This window comes from Phyllostomus discolor, chromosome 4 (genome assembly GCF_004126475.2).
Source record: "Phyllostomus discolor isolate MPI-MPIP mPhyDis1 chromosome 4, mPhyDis1.pri.v3, whole genome shotgun sequence".
NCBI lineage: Eukaryota > Metazoa > Chordata > Mammalia > Chiroptera > Phyllostomidae > Phyllostomus > Phyllostomus discolor.
The window spans coordinates 11,555,927-11,577,712 of record NC_040906.2 but is presented as its reverse complement, the minus strand read 5'-3'; the positions used below and the strand labels follow the sequence as shown (position 1 = coordinate 11,577,712).

The window sequence follows — 21,786 nt, the reverse complement described above, 5'->3', positions numbered from 1 at the left end:
AGGGGAAATGGGTTATTTGCTTGGTTAGGTGAAGCCAAAACAAAAGAAATAATAAAGGAACATGCTTTGAATTTTTGAGCCCCTTTCGCTTATGGCATTTTCAAAAATCATTTTATTTGACAAAAATGACAGAAATTTATGCAAAAACAGGATACCGACTCTAGTTAAGAATGAAAATAATATGCATATTTTTTCCTGATCTAGACGAATTTATATTTACAGCAGTAAAATTGCATTTTCCGTTCTGTTTTTTTTTTTGGAGGGGGGGGCGGTGTGGGAGTCTTTTCCCGCAGGAGGGACGGCCCTTTCCGCAGACTCTGCGGGACCCGCCTCCCTCCGTCCCGGTCCCGGCCGCAAAGCCCGGCTCTCCTCCTCTCTCCGTCGCGGTTCAGACCCTCTCAGCCAACCCGCTTCTCGCCCCGTGGCGGCTGCGGCCGGGTTCTGCCCGCGGAGGCTCCGCCAAATGACCCGTAGTAACCCCGCTCCACCCCCGGCCGCCAGCGCCGCCGGAACTCGATAGGCCCAGCCTCGCACGCGCCACCGCCCGCGGGCCAATGGGCGGCTGCCTTTTTGCATATGCAACGAGCGCCTGCCCGGGAAGCGCGTCCCGGGCGGTTCGGCTCAACAGACGCTGGTGTGCCGGCGCCCGGGAGAGGCGCTGCAGTTGTCGCCGCGGCCGGGGCTGGGACGAGGCGGCGACAGCGGACGGGACAGCCCAGGGTCGCCCACTCGCCGTGCGGCCGCGGCGGCTGCGCCCGAGTCTCCAGGAGACGGCGCGGGACGTGAGCGCCCTGGTACGCAGCCAGGCCTGCGTGGGCCGGAGGCCGCAGGAACCGGAGCCCGGGCGCCGCGGTGAGCACGGCGCCCATTGTGGGAACGGCAGGGGCCGGTTGACTGGGCGGCCTCCGCGTGCGACTCGGGTGGGCCCAAGGGCCGCCCCGGCGGGGGTGGTGAGGGGGATGAACGTGTCCGATCTGGGGGCCTCGACTCCCCGCTGAAGCCGCGGAGCCCGGCTCCGGGGGGTGTGCACGCAGGTAGCCGCGGAGTCCCGAGCGGGCTAGCGGCGTGGGGACAGGCTGCGGGCGGAGTGGGAGGCGCCGCGGTCGGGTCTGGGAAGTGGGTGACGTGGGGCCTCGGCCGAAGCGCCCACGTGAGCCGGGGAGCGGTCGGGGGAAGCCGCGGCTGGAGGCGCGCCGCTGTCCCGGGGTGGAAGGATGCACGGGGTCTCCCTGCGCTTTGGGGGCGGGGCGGAGTAGGGTGGGCGCTGGCAACTTGCCTTGGATGGGCTCTGACGCGGTCCTTGCGAGAAACTGAGTCCAACGATTCGGAAAACCCTGTTGGAGGGATGGGTGGGGATGTCTTGCTGCAGGGCGTGAGAAGAAATTGGGTGTGGGAGGTGGGTCGACCTTGGCATTGGGTTCGGCTACAGTCCGTGGCGGTGGGACGGGGATTAAGGCTGACCGCTGTTTCGGGATTGAGAGAGAGAGGGAGTTGATTTACTTTTCTCTAAATGCGTTGTAATTACAAGCCAGTAATAGAATGTGCAGCGCGGAGGGCGTGCTGACTACCAGCAGTCCTGGGGGTAGGTATTATCAGGCCCGTTTCAGAGATGAGGAACCCGAGGCAGTGACTCATGGAACTGGTTTGCCCAGTCCGGTTTTAAAAAAATGTGCTCTCGGTTACTGTATATATGGCCCCTCAAAAAATAGAAAGGTTGGGACAGTGTCTTTAAAATTATGCGTAAGCAGGTGGTGATGGAAGGAGACTTACTTGACTTGGAGGGTCGAACACACAATGCATTGTACACATGATGCATTGTGGAATTGTGCACCAGAAACCTGTATAATTTGGTTAACCAGTGTCACCCCAATCAATTCAATAAAAAGAAAAATTTATATGGAAGCTGGAGAGGGACTAGGCCTTGTGAAAGTGATTGCAACGGAGTAAAATGACAAATAGTTGGCATTTATTGAGCCTTTATTACATGCCAGGCACTGTACTAAGAGCTTTATGCATGGTGTCTTTGTACTGTTAACAACCGTCTAGGGCAGTGGTTGTTCCGGAGCAGCCGGAGGAACTGCAGTCTGGACACGGACACATGAACTTGTCCCAGACCGCAGCAAGTGGAGAAGAGAAGGTGGGATTCAGAACATCTGTCTAAAAATCCAGAGCTCTCAGAGTCTTCTGCTGACTCTCCTTGGCGGCCGGCTGAATAGTTGCCACAGCCGATTTTTGTTTGGGTGGCCAGGAGAACTGTGGTTTGGTGGTGCAGCCTTTCATATCACCGTGACCTTCCTTACCGTGGGATTAGCCCCCAGAGTTCAAGGGTGCTGCTGAGTCGCTCCTGCAGCGTTTCAGGTTATTACTTGAAGAGGTGTTGTGAGTCTGTGGCACAGACTTTATTCTTTTGTTCTGCATCTTCCTGTGCAGGTCTCACCCTTAGGGATGAGTAAGGCTTCTGTAGTCATTCTGGCCTTTTTACATCAGACTTTTTTCGTGGTGTCTCTCTTCTACCAAAAGGGTTGGTTCTGTAGAGTGGCATTGTTAATGGAAGTAGGGCAGAGAGGTCGAGGTGACAAGTCACCTAGTGTCTTTTGGTTTCAGTTACTGGATTTATAAGACATTTGGACTGGGTGATTTAAAGCTGTGCTGTTCTGTGAGTCTAAAGTGGTCCTCCTTTCAGGAAAAAAGGATGGAAGAAATGAAGGATGGACAAATTATGAGGAAAATCATGCCGTGTTGGATTTGGGGGAGTCAGATCTTAAAGCTCTTTCTCATTGCTTATGTGCTTTTCTGCAGTTGGCTTCTGCTTAAATGGTTACTTCACCCCTCATTCAATTAATTGCTCAGTTGGAGCCTTTGACCTCCTGTTGTATGTCAGGCACCGTGTAAGGTGCTGGGGTACAGCAGTGAACAGAATTGGTGTGATCCTTGACCTCACTGAGGAAACCACAAAACCAACGTGAAGCAAATCATCATATGAATAAATTGTAAGTTAGGATATGCAGTGAAGGAAAAGCGAATGAAGATTATAATGAGGATTGTGATTTAGATGGAAATGTAGTCTAGGCAGTTTTTTAAACTGATGTGGGATTTCACTAGAATGATAGTCGTGCATTCTGAGGCTGTAATGAAGTGTACCTAATGGGTCTGAGAACTTTCGAGCAACATTTCATTTCACAGTATCTGTTCCTAATCAGAATATCACTCATATTGCAAGATGTGAAAATGAGATAGAGAACTTTTTCAAGTAGTCATTCTGCCTACCTTCACGGTACTTAAAGCTTAAACATTCCTGTAATGCTTAAGTTTTCCCCTCTCAAAATTCACCTTTGGGAAGCAAGAATCACTTGTGGAGGGGATTTGGATGTTTTCAGCACAGCAAGGCCGAAAAAGGTGACAGGATTTTCTGACTTTAAATAAATAATAAGCATCATAATTATCAAAAGTATCCAGCATAGTTTACAGTTACAGAGTAATTCTCACTTCAAAGGATATAAAAGTGATGACATGATTTGGGAAATATAAGCTGTTAAATATGTGAATATTTGAGTTGAATATGTATTAAACCAGTACAAATGATTCATTGCAATATATTTACTGAAGGTCATTTGCATACAAAGAACTGTGTTAGGTGTGCCATGTGGTATAAATAAAAAAATGAACTTGAGAAAGTCCTTACTTTCAAGGCTTCTATTTAAAAAATACTGATACTCAGACTAAGTGTTTTTTTTTTCTTTTTTCAGAGTACTGTCATGTTAGCTCATTTGATTCTCTTAATAGCCTTATATCATGAGCGAGAAGATGGAAATTTGGAGGTAAAGTCTCAGACGCAGGGATTAATAGTATAGGGAAGGGAGAAGGAGATGTTATCACTACGTTGCCATTTTGGAGCCATCAGTGTAGCGGTGATGGCTGAAACCTGGCATGGGTGACATTGTCTGTGGAGAGACTAGAAAAAGAACAGGAGGAGGCCTGGGATGGAGCCAGGGAGGGGAGGCTGAGCTTGCGAAGGAGCCCAGAGGAGTGGCCAGGGAAGTGAGTGGGCAGCCAGCAGCAGGTGTCCCTGCAGCCTGGGGAAGCGGTTAGTACTGTGGAATGCTCCTGTGAGAGGGAAATCCAGTCCAGTCCATTGGATTTAGGGACTGGGAAGGTGTGAGTTGAGTGGGAGAAAAGTGTTACTCATTGATACCAAGTTCCTGAGAGGCTGGGAGGGGATGGGATCCAAAGCACCGGCTGGGGGTAGGGGGGGCACCTTTTCCATAGAAATAGGAGATAGGCCTGTCATTGCACTGATAGAAATCAGTATGTCATCATGGAGCCCTAAGCAGTTTCCAAACAATTGCCAAGAATTGTTAAATTCCCATGAAAATCAGCCCACTGTTAGTTCAGTGTTGGCACAGTCTTCTTGAACACCTTTCTACAGAAGAACAACTCTCTTCCTTCCTTCATTCTTTCTTTCTGTCCTTTAACTGAGGCATTAAAATCTGCACATATTTAATGTGTACAATTTGATGAGTTTGGACATGCATACACCGGTGCAGCCATTACCACCATCAGGGTAATAATAGACAGGTTCATCACCTCCAAGTTACCTTGTGCCTCTGGGTTTTTTTTTTGTTGTTGTTGTTGTGTTTTTTTTTTTTTTTTCTGACCCTCAGAAGTAGTGTTTTGGTAAGGAATAAATTCTGAATCTGGTGTATGAGTAAAGCCATTATATAAATAAAAGCCTACATCACTTAAAGGAGACTAAGAAATAGTAACCATTTAAGGACCAGTAGTGGAGTTGTAGGAAGATGCTTACAAGGTGTGGTTAATGTTGAGAGCGCAGTACAGAGGACAGAGTAGCCAGGGAAAGGTCAGCGGAGCAAAATGAGACATAGGTTGAATTTCATGAAAAAGTTGAGTTTGAGGAAGGTAGTCAAATGGGGATGTCCAGGGCAGTTGGGGAAGAACAGGATTGATGGGTAAAATTGAGGCATCAGCTGTTGGGGGGGACCAGGGAAGCTGTGAGGATAAATCACATTCCAGGAGGGAAGCCAAATGCGAAGGTTGGGTTGGAGGACACAGTTAAGTCCTGGCACAGACTCGTCTATTTATCCATTCCTTCGAGTCACAAAGTAATAATTGAGTGGATGAAAGGTCCTAGCCTGAGCAGCCAGCAAGTGAAGACAACCGTGTGGGCTCTGAGTTGTTACAGAAAGGGCACAGGGGTCTGGCCCAAACTCTCTCTGATCCTGCTGCTATGACTGCCAGTGTGGCCCCGCCGTGTGGCCCTGTGCACAGCAGGCCTGGCAGTTGGCAGGCTCTGGCTGTTTGGCCTGCCTGGAGCTCAGTTCCCTTGTCTGTAGCACTTTCTTGCTCAACAAACTTATGATCTGCTTCTCCATCAGTGTTTTTCATCTTCACCTCCTTTTCTACCTCTTCATTTTACTTGGCTCACGCTTTTTGTTTTCTGGCCATGTTTTTGTCTTAGGTTTCTTTGAAATTTTATTAGTTTGCTTTGTGCATTTCCCCCTGTGTGCTCACTGATGTGTTTATTACTGGAATTCACTGGGGTACTTGTGTGGGTTTTATTGGATACTAACTACCCTGCTGCATAGATAGTCTTAGCCTTTTTAATATTATTTTAGTTCTAAATTGGTTTTGTAGGTATATAACTGTTTTTCTGCATTGCTGTTTCTGGGTTTTAAAATATTCAGTATCATTTTGGCTAAAATTATAAAAAGTTCCTACTTTAACTACAAAAGTTTGTTATTTTTAGTTATTTTACTTTTATTGGGATTGCAGTGATTCTCATTGTGGACCTTGACTTCCTGTGTTTTTACTGTAAGACTAAACCAACTGGAAACCTTCTCCTCCCCTTGGAGACTGACTTGATCCCCGGACTTGATAGCCTCTTGTTTGGGGGAAGGGTGGGGTAGTTACCTCTTTCAAAGGTGAAGCACGGACTTTATTTTAGTTCCACAGAAAACCCAAATGAATTAATTTTAGAACTTTACTTGACAATTTTAATGTAAACGGAATTAACACTAATTGAAACTATACCAGATGAAGCATAATACATGGACTCGTTTTTTACATATTCACAATTACTATTTTCCTAAGTCATTTTCCTTTTGTGTTACAATTTTCCATATTGTTTATGTTAGAGTCTAAAAATATGTAGTCATCATTTACTCTGAAACCTGGTTTGACTTCCAGGCTGATGCCCGCTTACACAGCATAGCACCTTCCTTAGAAATTTAGAATGTTTAGCCTGTGTATCATTTTCTTCTTTCTCCTGTTAATTAAAAAAAATTTTGATTAGAGAGATCGATTTGTTCTTCCACTTATTTATGCATTTATTGATTGATTTTTGTATGCTCCCTGACTTGGGATCAAACCCATCACCTTGGCATATCATCAGGACAATGCTCGAACCACCTGAGCTACCTGGCTAGGGCCTGCATATCGTTTTCTGAGGCATAGAAAGAACACCTGTTCTCTCCAGCGGCATCCGGAGGTGGGTGGGTTGTGGGAGGCGGTGGCTGTCGGGTAGTGAGGTCAGAGAGGCAGTATAAGGAGAGATTGGCGCAGTCCAGAGGAGTGACAGGGGGCTTGCACTTTGTGACCACACAGTTGCTTGAACCCCCAAATCACCTGGTTCTGCCTCATTCTAGTTTAATGACCACAGCAAATCACAACCACGCAGCTTCAGGTTCTGGGGTAAGGATGATGTCTGCCTATAGGGCACCTGTGCTCCAGGGTGTGCGTCCAACCCATCTCTGGGCGCTGGAGGAAAATGGTAGAACTTTTACTTCTTATTTAAAAAAAATTCTATATTTTGTGCACAATATGGTACGCATACACAGTATTGAAGGCACACATGTTTGGAATGCCAGCAGTTTTTACCAGCAGGGTTTTGTGATCCTTAGAGTTTTGAGATGGTGAGCTAGCAGATAAAAGCTAGGCCCATGCTTGGAGGCTTACTAGTGTGGGGGCAGCTTTAGAGATGAACTGGGTTTGGGATGGGGTAGAAGGAAGGGCTTGGGGTACTTGGCTCTGGGAAATCAACTGAAGGGTGTTGGGTTTAGGGAGTGTCTCTGCCAGTTCGTTGGAAAAATGGTGGGCCTAGTAAAACTGGCATGTATAATGATTTGAATTGTTTTGTGAAAGTCTTAAACTGTATGTTCTTGCACTGTATTATGTGTTATCACACGGTAGGAGTTTGGATGGGACCTAACCCAGAAACATGAGTCAGTACTAGGGAATTGCTCTTGATGTATGGATAGTTTTTCCACAGATGACTGAGAGCTGACTGTATGATATGTTAATAATGTTTGTTTATGTTGTGTGATGCCAGAGGACAGGCATGTTAACTGTAGGTGATTAGTTTCGTGTTTCCTGTTGATTCCAGATAGCTTTATAAATTACTAATTGTGTTTGCTGTTTTTCTTTTCAGGTAAGTCTAAAACATGATGTGTTTTTTGTGGGGGGGCTTCTTCTGGGGAGAGTAGCTGGTACAAGGTATCCCTCCGCTACAAAGGTGGCTCTGTGAGGACAGGGACTTCGTACTTTCATCACGGGTGCCCACCCAGGGCCCAGCGCACAGAAGATACAATTCAATCATTGCATCTCTGCCACCTACCACAACAGTGAAGGCGAGATCCTCAGTAACTGTTTGTTAAATTGAGTTGAAAGATACGTGCATAATAGCAGAAGAGTTTGGGAAGGCCAACAACCTGACATCAAAATGACCAGTGTGCACTTGCTAGTGGGAACTCAGGAATTTTCTCAGGGTAGACTTACTGTTGATGAAATATGTATTTGAATAGCTGGCAGGTTGAGTGTCATGTGGGGATAAATTTGAAGATTATGTGATCACGAATGCAAAAAGAATGATGGATTGTCTCAGGCCAGGCCAACTGCTTGTTGTACTTTCCTGTCATACCCACTTGTCATCTTCTGTGTAGCCTCTGACACTCTTGACGATGTTCTCATCCACCCTCATGTCTGTCTTTGGCTTCTAGGGCACTGCTCTTGGCTTCTTTACTTTCCTTAGCTGGCTTTTGTAGTTTGTCCTTAATCCTTAAGTGAGTATACAGTTGACTCTTGAACAACTTGACAAGAACCCTGATGCACAGTTGAAAAGCCTCATATCACTTTTGACTTCCCCAAAATGTAACTACGAACAGCCTGCCACTGACAAGAAGTCTTACCAGTAACGTCAACAGTTGATTAACACATATTTTGTTATATGTATTATATATGCTATTCTTACAATAAAGTAAGCTAGAGAAAAGAAAATGTTATTAAGAAAGTCATAAGAAAGAGAAAATAAGTTTACAGTACTCTATGTTATTTATTGAAAAAAATCCATGTGTAAGTGGACCTGCACAATTCACATCCTTGTCATTTTTGCCAGATCCTGTGGTTTTGACTTTAATATGGATAGACTCAGAGATGACTCTGAAACCTGCAGCTGGAGCTCTGGAGCCCCAGTCTGCATTTCTGACAGCATCCTGACTACCTCTTCTGGCCATTCCTCACCCTCTGCACATGCTCTCTCTCGTGTATCTGCTCTTTCTCCTGTTCCCTCATATCCATGTAAGAAATGTTGACATTAGTCGTCAAAGATTAATATTCACACGTCCCCATATCCTGTTGTTGGCCGTACCTCGGAAAAGTCTCTGCAGTTGGTCCTGCTGCTTCTCTAAGTACCGCCATAAACTCTGGGCCTTCTCATTGTGCACTTGGGCTCTTGTAGTAACTGTATACCTGGACTCCTTTCTGGTTTGTTTTCTGTGGTGACCCAACTAATCATTCTGAAAAACAAATTTGGTCAGATACCTTGCTTAAAAACCTGTCTCATTCTATTTACAACATGTTTTTGTATTCCATTTGTATTTCTGACTTCCCCCGTATTTCCTGTGGTCCACCTATCTCAAGGTACTTGTGATTTCTCCTTCAGTGCTTTTCTGTGGCACTTTGTGTGAGGCAGGAGTGGAGGGAGGTATCAGAGCACACTGGGACCCTTTAGAGCTGTCTGTGGGACCAAGGAGGACTTCCCATAGAGACTTCAGCTGAGCCTTGAAGTTCGAGTTTACTTTGACAGTCCTTGTAGCTTCTGGGCAAGTGTGCACTGAATATTCTCAAATTTTAGCCGATCTTTGGATGTCTTCTTCTAGGTAAACTTTGGGATTAATGTATCAAGTAATCATACAAAATAAGTGACCAAATCCTAGTAGGATTTTGTGGTTGGGATTGTATTTGGTTTAGAGGTTAATTTTGGTGAGATTGTAATTATCCTTTCTACTCAGGAACTAGCCTGTCTTTCCATGTATGCAGATCTTTTAATATCTTTTTCTATCATTTTAAATATATATATACAAAACACATGTATATGTGTACACATGTGTAATATATAGCACATTATCTATACACACGTTTAAGGTGTTGTGTACATTGTTTTAAAGTTGCTTTTGCTAGTGTGACTAAGATCTTTTCCCTTTTCATTTTCAACTGGTTATTAGTATATAAGAAAACTACCAGTTTTGAATACATACCTAATATCGAGATGTCTTAGTGGTTCTCCCTGTGGTTAGATAGTTTTCAGATGGGTTTTTTTGATTTTTCTTTTCTTGTCAGCCAGTTAGCTGCCAATAGTGACGATTTTGTGTCTCTGTTTCCAGTATTCATACCCCTCGTTTCTGTTTCTCATTATTGCGTTGGCTAGACCATGGTGCTCTCCAAAAGAAATGTAGTGAGAGCCATGAAGGTGGCCCATATATGGAAGTTTAAATTTTTAGTATGCATTGACAAGGAGAAAATTCTGACTTGTCCTAAATTAAATTACAGTAGGCCAGAGGGTGGAAGGCAGAGGCAAGAAGGGGTTAATCAGTTTACAACTTTAAGGCAAAGCCAACAAAAGCCTGCTCACCTCCTGAGTGTCTGCAGGAATTTTAGATGAACTTCCAGGTGACTGTTTCCACAGTGAACTGAAAAGAGGGAGTAACCAGGCCCCGTGGAACCCCATGAGCCTCCTGTTCACACCCGAGGTCACTGACTGCTGCGTACAGCTAATGCAAACTCCACATGCACCTTGGTGCGCCCTGCTGCGCGGGTCCCAGGACTACCCCCATTTCACTGTGTCCCATCCCTTTGTCAGTAGCTAATGTGAATTCTTTCAGAGTGGCCTGCATCTTTCTCCCCCTCCTAGATGTGTAACAAACACTTGCCAGCTCCGAGAGAGGGGGGACGTGCTAGCCTTTCCCACCTGGCCGTGCTGCTGGTGCTTTAGACTTCATGCCCCACAAACCTGTCTTTTTCTTACTAGCAGTGGCCTAATAAACCCTTCCTTTTGAAAAGACTTTTAGCCATGGTAGTTAAAATTTCAGTTTAAGAGTCTATTAAATAAAGTAAAAGGAAACAGTAATTTTAATTTGTTTTATTTAATTCCCAAATGTTATCATTTCAACATGTAGTCAATATAAAATTATTATTTTATTTTTTTAAAGATTTTATTTATTTTTAGAGAGGGAAGGAGGGGGAGAGAGGGAGAGGGAGAGAAAGAGAGAGGGAGAGAAACATCAACGTGCGGTTGCTGGGGGTCATGGCCTGCAACCCAGGAATGTACCCTGGCTGGGAATCGAACCTGGGATACTTTGGTTCCCAGCCCGCGCTCAATCCACTGAGTTACGCCAGCCAGGGCCAATATAAAATTATTAATGAGATGTTTTACATTATTTTTTATTCATACTATGTCTTTACAATTCTGTGTATATCTTATCAGGGGTATCTAAGTTTTTGGTGTCTCTGAGCCACACTGGAAGAAGTGTTGTCTCGGGCCACACATTAAATACACAAACACTAATGGAAACAAAAAAAAAGTCTCAATGTTTTAAATAAATTTACGATTTTGTGTTGGGCTGCTTTTATAGCCATCCTCTGCTGCCGGTTGGACATCCCTGTTACATTTAGAGCACGTCCTAATTCGGACAAGCCGCACTAAAAAGTGTTCAGTAGCTACATGTGGCTAGTGGTTGCAGGGCTGGAGTTTTCCTTATGCTCATAGCCAAATTGCTTATGTTGTTCCTGACTTGAATGGAAATTACCTTTGAGTATGATGTTTGCTATTGGCTTCTGATAAATAGGCATACTTTTATTAAGTTAAAGGAGTCTTTTTTCCCTTAGTAAGAAGACCCTTTTAAAGTTAGTTGATATTTACTGTTTTTAAATACTTTTTAAAAAACTGACATCACATCACACCTTTCCTCCCCACTTAGACTATTAAAATATAGAGAATGATAGCAATAGTGTCCTGTGGTATTCAAAAACACATTTGGTCTTGGAGACCCTAAACCCCCGGAATTTCCTGAGGGGATTGTCTTCGGTCAGACTGCAGGTGTCACCACCCCCTTCCCTCCAGAAGCACCCGCAGGAAGCGGGGTCTCCGGCTGCCATCTGTGAACTGGACTCTCCAAATTATTCTTTTCTGTTAATACCTTGCCTTTGTGTCGGCTCAACAAACAAACAGACAAACAAATGGAAGAACTCCTTTTGACCACATCTGAGTTTATGCTAATGAAGGGATGTAGGGTTGGGGTTCCTGAACAGCCTCAGACTGGGATGGTCGCCTGAAAGACTGAGAGTTGAGAGGGTTTGAACTTGTCGTCCCACCCGCAGACTTCCCTAAGGAGTGAAGAGGCTGGAGATGGAGCTCTGCACAGCTCTTACACAGTGGACGTCGGTCAGCCACGGGCTGGCACACACGGCCAGGCGTGGGGAGGCGGGGTGTCTGGAGAGGGTTGGAAGCTCAGCTCTGACCCCCTTCCCTCCATCCTTTGCCTTATGCATCTCTTCCATTTGTCTGTGCCTAAGTTGTATTCTTTATAATAATTTGTTTAAAATGCTTAGAAAGGCCAAAACTCAAAACATCAGCGTTTGGAGCGAGGAAAGGTTTATTGATCAGGAAGAGGCCGGCAGAGGAGATGGGAGACTCCCTGGTGTTTCAGATCCATCTGTACTTAAGAAAGTACAGAGTTCAGGATTCTTTATGTCAAAGGAAGGGGGAAAAGGGAGGGGCTAGAGGTGATTGATCATTTCATTTGTAGATAATCGGGATGCCTGCAAGGGTCGAGAAAGATTGTGCTATAAGATGTGAGTTCAGTCCAGGGTTCCCGCAAATCTTTGATAAACAAGACACACTTCGCTTATCTCCTCAGGCTGCAAGCAGAATTCCTGTAACGCTGAGCACATCTACATGCAGGACTAGGCAGAAGCCACTAGCCTGAAGGCCATGGGAGCATTTCGTTTCACCCTTGTCAGCAGAGTTGTAGGGTAAATTCATTTCCGTCAGAACTTTGAAGACACTGTGGCCCTCTGGAGACATCTGATACCAATAAGAACCACTATGGTTCTTATTCCTTCACAGAAAGGGTATCTGTGTATCCCAGTTTTTCTGGAACACCTTCAAATTAGGTCTTCCAGCGTGTGCTCTTAAAAAGTATCATTATTTATTGACGAGCTACAGAATCACCATATTTGTAGGCGACCTGATTTTTGTGTTTTGGAAGCTTTTATGATATTCTTACCCCTAAGAATTCACAGGGCTTTGTCTAGAGGGCAGTGACTATTCCCCTGCTTTATCTGCTCTGCACTCAGCTGGCCCTTTCATCCTGAGTCCATGGGCTCTGGGATGTTTCAGGGCAGAGTGCTTCAGGAATTTCTGACTCTTCATGCTCTCGTTCGTTCTAGACCTTCTTTTAGTGGAACTTGGTCTTTTACATTAGTTTAACATCTTACTTTTAAAAATCTTTTTGACTCCTGTTTTCATTTTTTGCTTTTCTTGGAATATATCCTCAACCTCATTTTCTAATACATTTATTGGCTTTTTAGTTTCAAGTGCTATTACTGATTTCCTAGAGCTTTTTCTTATTTTCAGTCCTTCAGTATAGCCCATAGCATCTTTGTTTCATCCATATAATAGCCTTTCATATTTTGAGAATCTTAATTATATATACATATTTAAAGTGTTGCTTCTATTTCCTACATTGTCTATTTCCATTGAGTTTTCTCCTTTCCCTTTTTCTTTAATTTTTTTTTAAATTTTACTGGTACTAGAGAGAGAGGAAGGGAGAGAGACATTGACTTGTTTTCCACTTAAGCATTTATTGGTGGTTTCTTATATGTGCTCTGATGGGGGATTGAACCCACAACCTTGGTGTATCAGGACAATGCTCTAACCAACTGAGCTGCCTGGCTAGGACCTTCTCTCCTTTTTGTTTTTGTCTTTGTCTGTCATTTGGATGGGTTTTTCCTCAAATATCTGCTGATCAAGAACTGCATTTTCTGTCTGGATTTTTGGTTTGGATACATCCTCCTGTTTCTAGTGTCTTTTTCCGTTAGTGAATTCCCGATATTAGCCTAGGTTTAACATTGTGAAACAGATGGGGTTATTCTGTTCTCCTGTGTAAAAAACCTGAATGGTTCTTCGGACACCTGGGTGACGTTTGAACCGCTCTGCACTTAACTTAGCCTGGCGTGCAGGGCGGTGAGACGCTGTGTTTGTTTCCTAGAGCTGCTGTAACGCCATAGGTTTGGTGGCGTGAAACAAGGAAATGTATTATCTCACAATTAATAAAGGCCCAGTGTTGAATCAGCATTAGTGGGCTGAAACTGAGATGTTGGCAGGGCCATGGCCTCTTCCAGAGGCTCTGGAGAAGAAGCTGTTCTCCTCGGCCTCCGAGAGGGCTGCATCGGCGCAGACCCAGTCTCCCAGGCCGGCATCTTCAAACCCTCCCTCTGCTCCTTCTTCACATCGCCCTCCCTGTGTGTGTCAGAGCTCCCTCTGCCTGCCTCTTAGGAGGACACCTGTGATGGTGTTTCAGGCCCGCCACATAATCCAGAATTGCCTACCCATCTCAAAATCATTAACTTACTCATACCTGCCAAGACCCTTTTCCCAAATAAGACAACACTTCTAGGTTCCAAGGACTGGGGCTCTGACACCTTTGGGTTCCATTATCAGCCTACTACAAGGACTTACTGTTGTCTTAAATGCCCTTTTCTTGGATAATATCTGTACTTTTACAGATACTGATACTACTCCCTCCAGTTGTCTCACGAGGTTGACTCCTTGGTCAGAAACATAGGGATCCATTCAACTCATCCTAGTCACCCTTTTTGACTTCCTCTTCCTCTCCTAGACAGAGGACCATGTTTACCTTTTTAAATATAGTCTATGCGCTTCCCCAGTAGCTTTTGACGTGTCAAAATCCTGTCTGTCTCTGCCACCGGAGTAGGAACTTTCCGAGTACCACGAAATGAAAATCATTAGGTATGGAGCTGAGTAGGGTGGGCATTTAGCAAATATTTGTTCAGGAGCTGCGACACTTATTGAGGGCCAGTTAAATACTAGGGCCTGTCATGTTTTGTCACTGCCAAAGTTTCTCCACGGCCCATTTCTCAGAAGGGATTTGCTAGGTCATAGGAATTTACATTGTCAGCTTTTGGTAGATGCTGCCAACTTGCTCTTCAAAGTGGCTGCACTTTCCCAATGATGTCAGTAGCTGTCTTGTTTGAGTTATTTATTTTTTATTTATAGAAATTCTGCAGATGTTATGGATAAGAGTGTTTATGTATGTTCTCATTTCTGTAAGATCCCCGTGCCCCGCCCCCCATGGACAAATTGATAGATGAATAAATGAATGAACTTGTCTACAGTCATAGCTGCTAAGAAACAGCAGGGATTAAGGCCTGTTTTTATTTTATTGTATTTATTTATTTATTTATTTTTTAAGTATATCTGGCTGCCTTCCAGGGAGTGCGGAAATTAATTAACTCTACTTACTAGCTCTGTGAGTTTAGGCTGATGTCAGTACGTTTTTAAAATAACTGTGTTGACAGCTATCTGCTTCCCACCTGACTGAGAAAATCATTGAGATAACGTGTGAAAGTGTTGTGTACACAGTGAAATACTGATTATAATAAATATTAGTAATTCTTTTTGACCGTCATCCTAATGAGTGAATAAACTTCATGTACTTGAAAAGTTTTGGACATACATTTAAAAAAAAATAGACTTTTTGAGAGCAGTTTCAGGTTCACAGCACAGTTGAGAAGATACGGAGATTTCACATATACCCCTCCCCTCACATATGCACGGCCTCCTCCATCATCAACATCCTGCACCAGAGTGGTGCATTTATTATAATTGATGAATCCACATTGAGTCGACAGCGATGTGTCTTTATCGCCCGGAGTCTGTAGTTTGCATTAGGGTTGACTCTTGGTATTATATATCCCATGGATTTTGATAAACACGTAATGATGTCTATCTATCATGCAGAGTAGTTCCACTACCTTAAAAATCCTCTGTGCTCTGCCTGTTTCTTGGCTTCTTCCCCAACCCATGGCAGCCCTGAACTGTCCATATTGTCTCAACAGCTTTGCCTTTTTTAGAATGCCATATAGTTGGAATCATACAGTATGTGGCCTTTCAGACTGACTTCTTTCACTTGATAAAATGCACTTAAGACTCTGCCCTGTCTTTTCCTGACTTGGTCCCTCGTTTCTTTTTGGCACTGAACAGTATCCCATCGTTTGCGTGTACCACAGTGTGTCCGGTTGCCCACTGAAGGACTCCTTGGTTAGTTTACCTTTAGGCACATGAGAATCAAGCCGCTGTAAACGTTCATGTGCAGTGTTTTCTGTGGACATAAATTTTCAACTCTTTTGGGTAAACATCAAGGAGCTTGATGGCTGGATCCTGTGGTAAGGGTGTGTTGAGTCTGCAAAAGACTGCCAGCTGCCTTCCAAAGTGGGCGCGCCTTTTCGCATTTCCCCCGAGATGAGTGGGACCTGGTGCTCTGCCTGCTTGCCAGCATTTGGCGATGTTAGTGCTTTGTGTTTGGGCCATTCTGATAGGTGTGTATTGGTCCATACTGTGCTTTTTTGGTGAAAATTACATGATACAGTGTCATTTGCTAGTACGATGTTTCCAGAAAAACTCAGCAGAAATTCTCCTGTGAGGTTTGGAAGTAGAAATGTCTCCAGGAGAAGGCGGGTGCGTGGCTCCGATTCACCGAACTGCGAGTGGTGATGCTTGTTTCTGTGCTTGTTTTCGCAGGTGTTGAATCAAGGCACCTGTCGTGAAGACGCCACCAGTACCTCCTACCACTGTCAACTGGTAAAACGTTTTAATCACAAAATATCTCTATTAGGCATAAAATAATATTAAGTTCAAGTGTGACTGAACTCAAAGCTAATTATTCCCATTTTGCGATTATAGAATTATGAAGTTACGAGATGGTAGCTTTCATACCAATTTTAACTCCAACCCCATTGGGACATTAAGCCATGCTATTCAGCAACATTATTTATTTTCCTTTCCTGTGTTTGATTTCATTATGCATCTGTGTAAGAGTTTGAACTCAGCAGTCTCTTTATTTTGCGAAGGTTCGTGCTCACTGAACTAGTATTACCGATTCAACATGTGATGGTCATTTTAAATTTGTGTGAGTGTTATTTTAAGTTTCTAACTGGACATTTTAACAGAAGCAGGTTTAAGGCCAGGAAAAGGACAGTGGGCTTTTTGTTCACCTATAGCAAATTGTGCATGTTAATTATAGTTGTCATGGGGGTGAACTGTAGCACAATTTTATTCTTTTCTTCTGAAGTGAGTTAGAGCTTGTGAAATTTGGGGGCAAGAATTTAAGGATCAAGCAGCTTGCAAGGTTTTTAGCATTGTGAGAAGCAAAAGAAATTGGATAGAACTGTGACCAGGAATAGTCCATGTTGCTAAAGTGCTTTGAAACTATAAAACAATAAATGTAATTTTACCTGCTTTTTATCTAATTTTATCTATTAGAATCAGGATTGTTGACATTTGTCTTGTTTCAGAAAATCATTTCAAAGTCTTTGCGCACATTAATTGAATTTATTATTCCTTATATTTTCTACTGATTTTAAAAAGAAATTACACAAAAGTGTGTTTATTATTAAAAACTATAAATAGTGTCAGAGTGTGTGTAAGCAAAAGGAAACTTGCCTTTCCCCCAATTCTTTTGCTAGGTACTACCCCTACCAATTTGGAGTGGGTCCTTCCAGGCCTTCTGTGTGCATACGCAAGGTTACCATCTTTAAATGAGGCACATGTAACCCTAACCTTGCCCAGTGGTGTGCTGTCACTTTAATTTATTTTAGACGTTTCTTTCCTATGTCTTCTTGAGTGATATCATTGGCCAAATGAAAAGTGCTTTGAAGTGATTGAGTAAATATATTGGAACACAGTACATTCTCTACGAATTTCTTTTGTGATTTGTGGGTTATGGAAATCCCAAACTTGGAATTTCTAGCCAAGAATGGATCAGCAAAGTTTAGATTTACATGAAACTGATACTGCAAATATAATTTACTACATATTAAACAGTAGGTATGGCATTTATGTAAATGACTGCAATTAGATCTAGGTCGGCTAGATTGGGGCAGATAGCAAAGGGGTTTTGGAGTTTAGTACATTTACTTAGGGGCCATGAGGCAGTGCCTGGCAATAAAGTGATGGAGGTAACTATCTCATAATTTTGCCTAGACTTGAGTAGGCAGCCAAAAAAGGAAAAGAAATTTGTGAGTTTTATATAGGTTAACAATATTATGAAGCGAAGTGAATGTCATGGACTGTTTGAGGAACCCCATGTCTTGAATTCTGAAATGTGGAGCCCCTTCTCTTGGCATCTGGGAACTGTCCGTGTTCCGGAGTCCTGTGGCTGAAGAAACGGTGTGAAAAATGGAACTGATTCATGTGTGTGCGTGTGTCCTTGGCGTAATTGTTAAAAGGGAACCATTTACATTCCTTAAACATCTGGAGAAGGGAATTTTGATACAGTTTATTTTAATGCTCCTAGTAGTTCATCTAAAAATGAAATGTAGAATTAGAAGGAGGACATTAACAAATGGAATTATATATGAATAAGTTTAAACCCAATATCATAGATATTATACAGTGTTTTAAGTCTGTTACAGATTCACAGCAAGTTCAATATTCTTATTTTTTTCTTAATTATTTTTGACTAAAAAAGCATGTTTTGTTATCTGACTTTCTCTGACTGGCTCATTTCCCTTAGCATAATAATCTCCAGGTCCATTCTTGCTGTTGCAAAGGGTAAGAGTTCCAGTGCCATATGATCTCACATACATGTGGAATCTAATGAGGAAAATAAACTGATGAACAAAATAAGACCAGAGTCATGGATACATGGAACAGACTGACAGCTGTCGGGGGACGGGGGAGTGGAAGAGATGAGCCAAAGAACATCTATGCGTTTCCTGTGGACGTAGCCAGCATGTGGTGAAGGTGGTGGTGGGGACAGGCTGGCTGGAGGAGGGCAGAGGAGGGGAAATTGGGGACATCTGTAATAGTGCCAACAATTTTTTTAGAAAGTACATTCTGTCCATGATGCTAGTAATTCATATTTAAATACAAAGTCGACAAGATTTCACGGCCTCAGGACTTACCTCACTCATCTCGATGATCCCCATGCAGATGGAAGCAGAAAGTGTACGCTGTGCATAGAGCCATGCAGTAGAGAGAAATTCTTCCGAGCATTTTCACTTGTTTGTGAGAATGATCTGTATTAGAAGCTTGGGAGGAAAGGGGACAGACAGCAGCCTGTTTACTTGGTTCACAGAAAAAGGTTTCTTAGAGTTATACCAAGTATTCTCTTAGCTCTTGAAGAAAGATTTCTTTCTCTTTTTTTTGTGCCTTCTATTTTTAAAACACAATCTAGTTTCTGAACACTTAACGGAAAATCTGCAGAGGCTGGAAAACTGGGCACGCTGGAGAATGGAGGACGAGAGAGAAGACAACTTTTTATCATAGTGGCTTTGATTCTGAAACCTGTTTCTTCAAAAAGGCCTTATTAGTGGTAAAATAATTGTGAGTTTATGGGAAGAAGAAAATATTTTATGTAAAGAATTAAAAAGAAAAGTAAAATGATTAAGATTCTATGAATAAAATAGAATAGAAGACTAAGTATTGGCTAAAGGGAACAATTGCAAGTTTAAACCTTGCTCTTAACTGTTTAACATTTGGGTAGCACAAATAATATGTGAGCTGTGATGTACGTGATTTATTCTGTAGTTATATATGTTTCCGCAATATACTTAAATTTCTAATTAGGTATTATTTGCTTTTTTTAAAGTTTGTTTTAACTGATAGGGCAGATATAGATAAGACGGGCTGAGGAAAAGATAAGGAAACATCTAAGGCCTCTTACTGAACAATTTGTCAGTCCTTTGAGTTGAAAGAAAAGGTACAGCCTTAGATTGGATAGTCTTGGATGGACTCAGAATACAAAATTATCCTAAGCACTTACAGCTCTTACTCAAATGGAATAAGCATTTTTGAAGTTATCTTGAAAATTATAAGTAAGATACTTTAATCTCTTTACATCCTCAAAGGCTAAATTTACCTGAAGAACTATGTTTTTTTCCTTAAACACAGATATGATGCTCTCATTATAGGCACATTTACTTTTGCTGACAATATTTCGTATGTTTGAAACAAATTTAACCTGTGGTTTTTAAATTTTCTTTAATTTTTAAAAATTTTAATCTGGGAAAGAAAATAAGTAAATTTGAAAGTGAAATTGTTAATTCAACTAAAACAACTTCACTTAAAAATTAGGCCTCCTGTTCATTCTCCTAGGTATAGGTTCATGCTGAATTAATTACAGTACTTGGCTGGACTGAGTTGGAATTACTAAGAGCCTCCGTACCAACTAGCAGGAGGATGTCATTGTGTAATCTAATAGCTCATGTTCTGAAATGTTTATGTACTTGGCTCTCATTAACCATGTTGTAGGGGCCAATTGGAGTACATAAATAGTACTAAAGGAGTAAGTAGTCCAGGTCAGATGGTCTTAATACACTCAAGCCATTCAGTGGTTGGCTAGTTAGTATGGACTGATACACATGTCGGATGGCTGCACTAAGTAGGGCCCCTGCTCCACTGTTTGGGTAACGTAATGGTGACTGAACGTGCCACTCCCCCGTTCTCCTTCCGTGAGTCAGTCCTGAATAAAAAGCTCAACTCTGTGGCTTGGGAAGGTAAGGAGAAAGCAGAGGAGCACTAGGTTTTTCCACAGATGAGGAAGCTGAGGCACAATGGCTGAGCACCCTGAGTTCAGTGTTGGGGTGTGTGTGGGGGAGCGGTTTGCCTGGGGAGGGGGTAGTTGGGGATATACCACATGACCAGGTAGGTGAATGGACTACGGAGCCGCCTCTGAGTGCTTCCCTGTGTGGTGCTAGGTCCTGGTAGGGGGTTGTTAAGGGTGGACATAAGACTAAAAACCTTGAGAATCAGGAAGCCTGTTGAGGGTCATCTATTTTAGATGTGTGGAGTCTGTGAGTTGAATTGGTTAAATAGACTTGGTTCTGAGTTACGTTCCACATGTATTCTCTACCTTTGGGTCTTGAGTGTGATTCGGAAAGTGGGGCTCAACAGCTCTGTGTCATAAAATCCCAGGACATGTGAATTTTACCCTGGGGTACTGGGCTTAAAAAACAATATGTTTAGTATATGATTTTCTTAAAAATAAATGTGGAATCATCTAACAGAAACTTATGGAGAGATACCCGCTAAACTGACTGGTTAAGTAGGGATGCTAAATGGAACAGTACCAGTTTCAAATACAAGATGTGCTAAGTACCATTCTTAAATATTTTACTTACTGTTACTGTATGAGGGCTTCACGGTAGGTGTATGGTGTCTGCCTCCTGTGGCCTCTGAAGTCGTAAATGTATTAAACTTGAATAATAATAGTAGTGGGGAGATTTGAGTGTTTATTATTATTATGAGGCAGGCATTACATTCTGTATTAACTGTTTAATCCTCTTAATAATCTTATGATGGGATATTATTCTCCACATTTTACAGATAAGGCCGTTGAGGTTAGAAAGGTAATTTGTTTGTCTAAGATGACATTCAGTAAGCAGTAGAACTAAGTGTCAAACTCAGTCTGTTTGGCTCTGGAGCCTGAACTCTCAGTAAGAGTTCAGTTGAATTGACTTTGGTATCTATCAGCAGGATGTAAGAAATAAAGGAAAACAAAATATTAGCATACATAGTTTTGTATACACAACAAAATTTTAAGTACCGTTAAAACATACATCGTGTTTATGTAGAGTGCTTTCACCTACTTTCCTTATTTGTTCCTAACGGGAGTTTTAGGAGGTACTCACTATTATCACCCCAGTGGTACAGTGAACCTGAAGCTGGGGTGTTCAGGACTAGTCCCACGTGACTTGATGAGTAAGTGGAGGGGGCAGCGTCAAACCCAGAGCTTATTGCTGTAGTTCTAAAGGGAGCAAGTTTATTGAACATCTTTTATATGCAGTCAAACCAGTGTTGCAAGTAAACAGGACCTTCAGTAGATCACATAAAGTACCTAAGTAAGAGAAGTACCTGTCGGGTTTGAAACTGCATGGAACAGAACTTTGTGCTCATTCCAGCTATACTAACTTGCATTTATAATGCTTTTGCATTTTCCCAAAGACCTTTATATCTACTGCATTCCATTTTATCTTCACAGCAAATTTTGTGCATTAACTAAATGGTGACAGATATGTGGAAATAAAGTACAAGAATGCTATTTCAAAGGAAAAGATCAAACTTAACTACTGTTATTTTGGCTATTATAATAAAAGGACTAAAAAAGGTTTAAAAATTACAGTAGACAGCTGAAGATTACAGAAAGTTATTTAGCTCTGCTCAGTTGATTTTCAGTTTTTAATTTAAATATATTC

General features: G+C 42.6%; 1 protein-coding gene across 4 annotated transcripts in view; it reads left to right on the top strand.

The window, feature by feature from the left end:
* The first annotated feature begins 600 nt into the window (after positions 1-600).
* ACSL3 (acyl-CoA synthetase long chain family member 3) overlaps positions 601-21,786 on the top strand; it is a 57,157-nt gene continuing 35,971 nt past the window's right edge. The window contains exons 1-3 of one of the 4 annotated variants that reach the window (XM_036022795.1): positions 601-852; positions 16,112-16,171; positions 17,214-17,416. The gene's annotated coding sequence lies outside the window, so the exon portion shown is untranslated. The remainder of the gene's footprint in view (positions 853-16,111; positions 16,172-17,213; positions 17,417-21,786) is intronic. The other 3 variants (XM_036022794.1, XM_028510326.2, XM_036022796.1) reach the window with 3 other exon arrangements.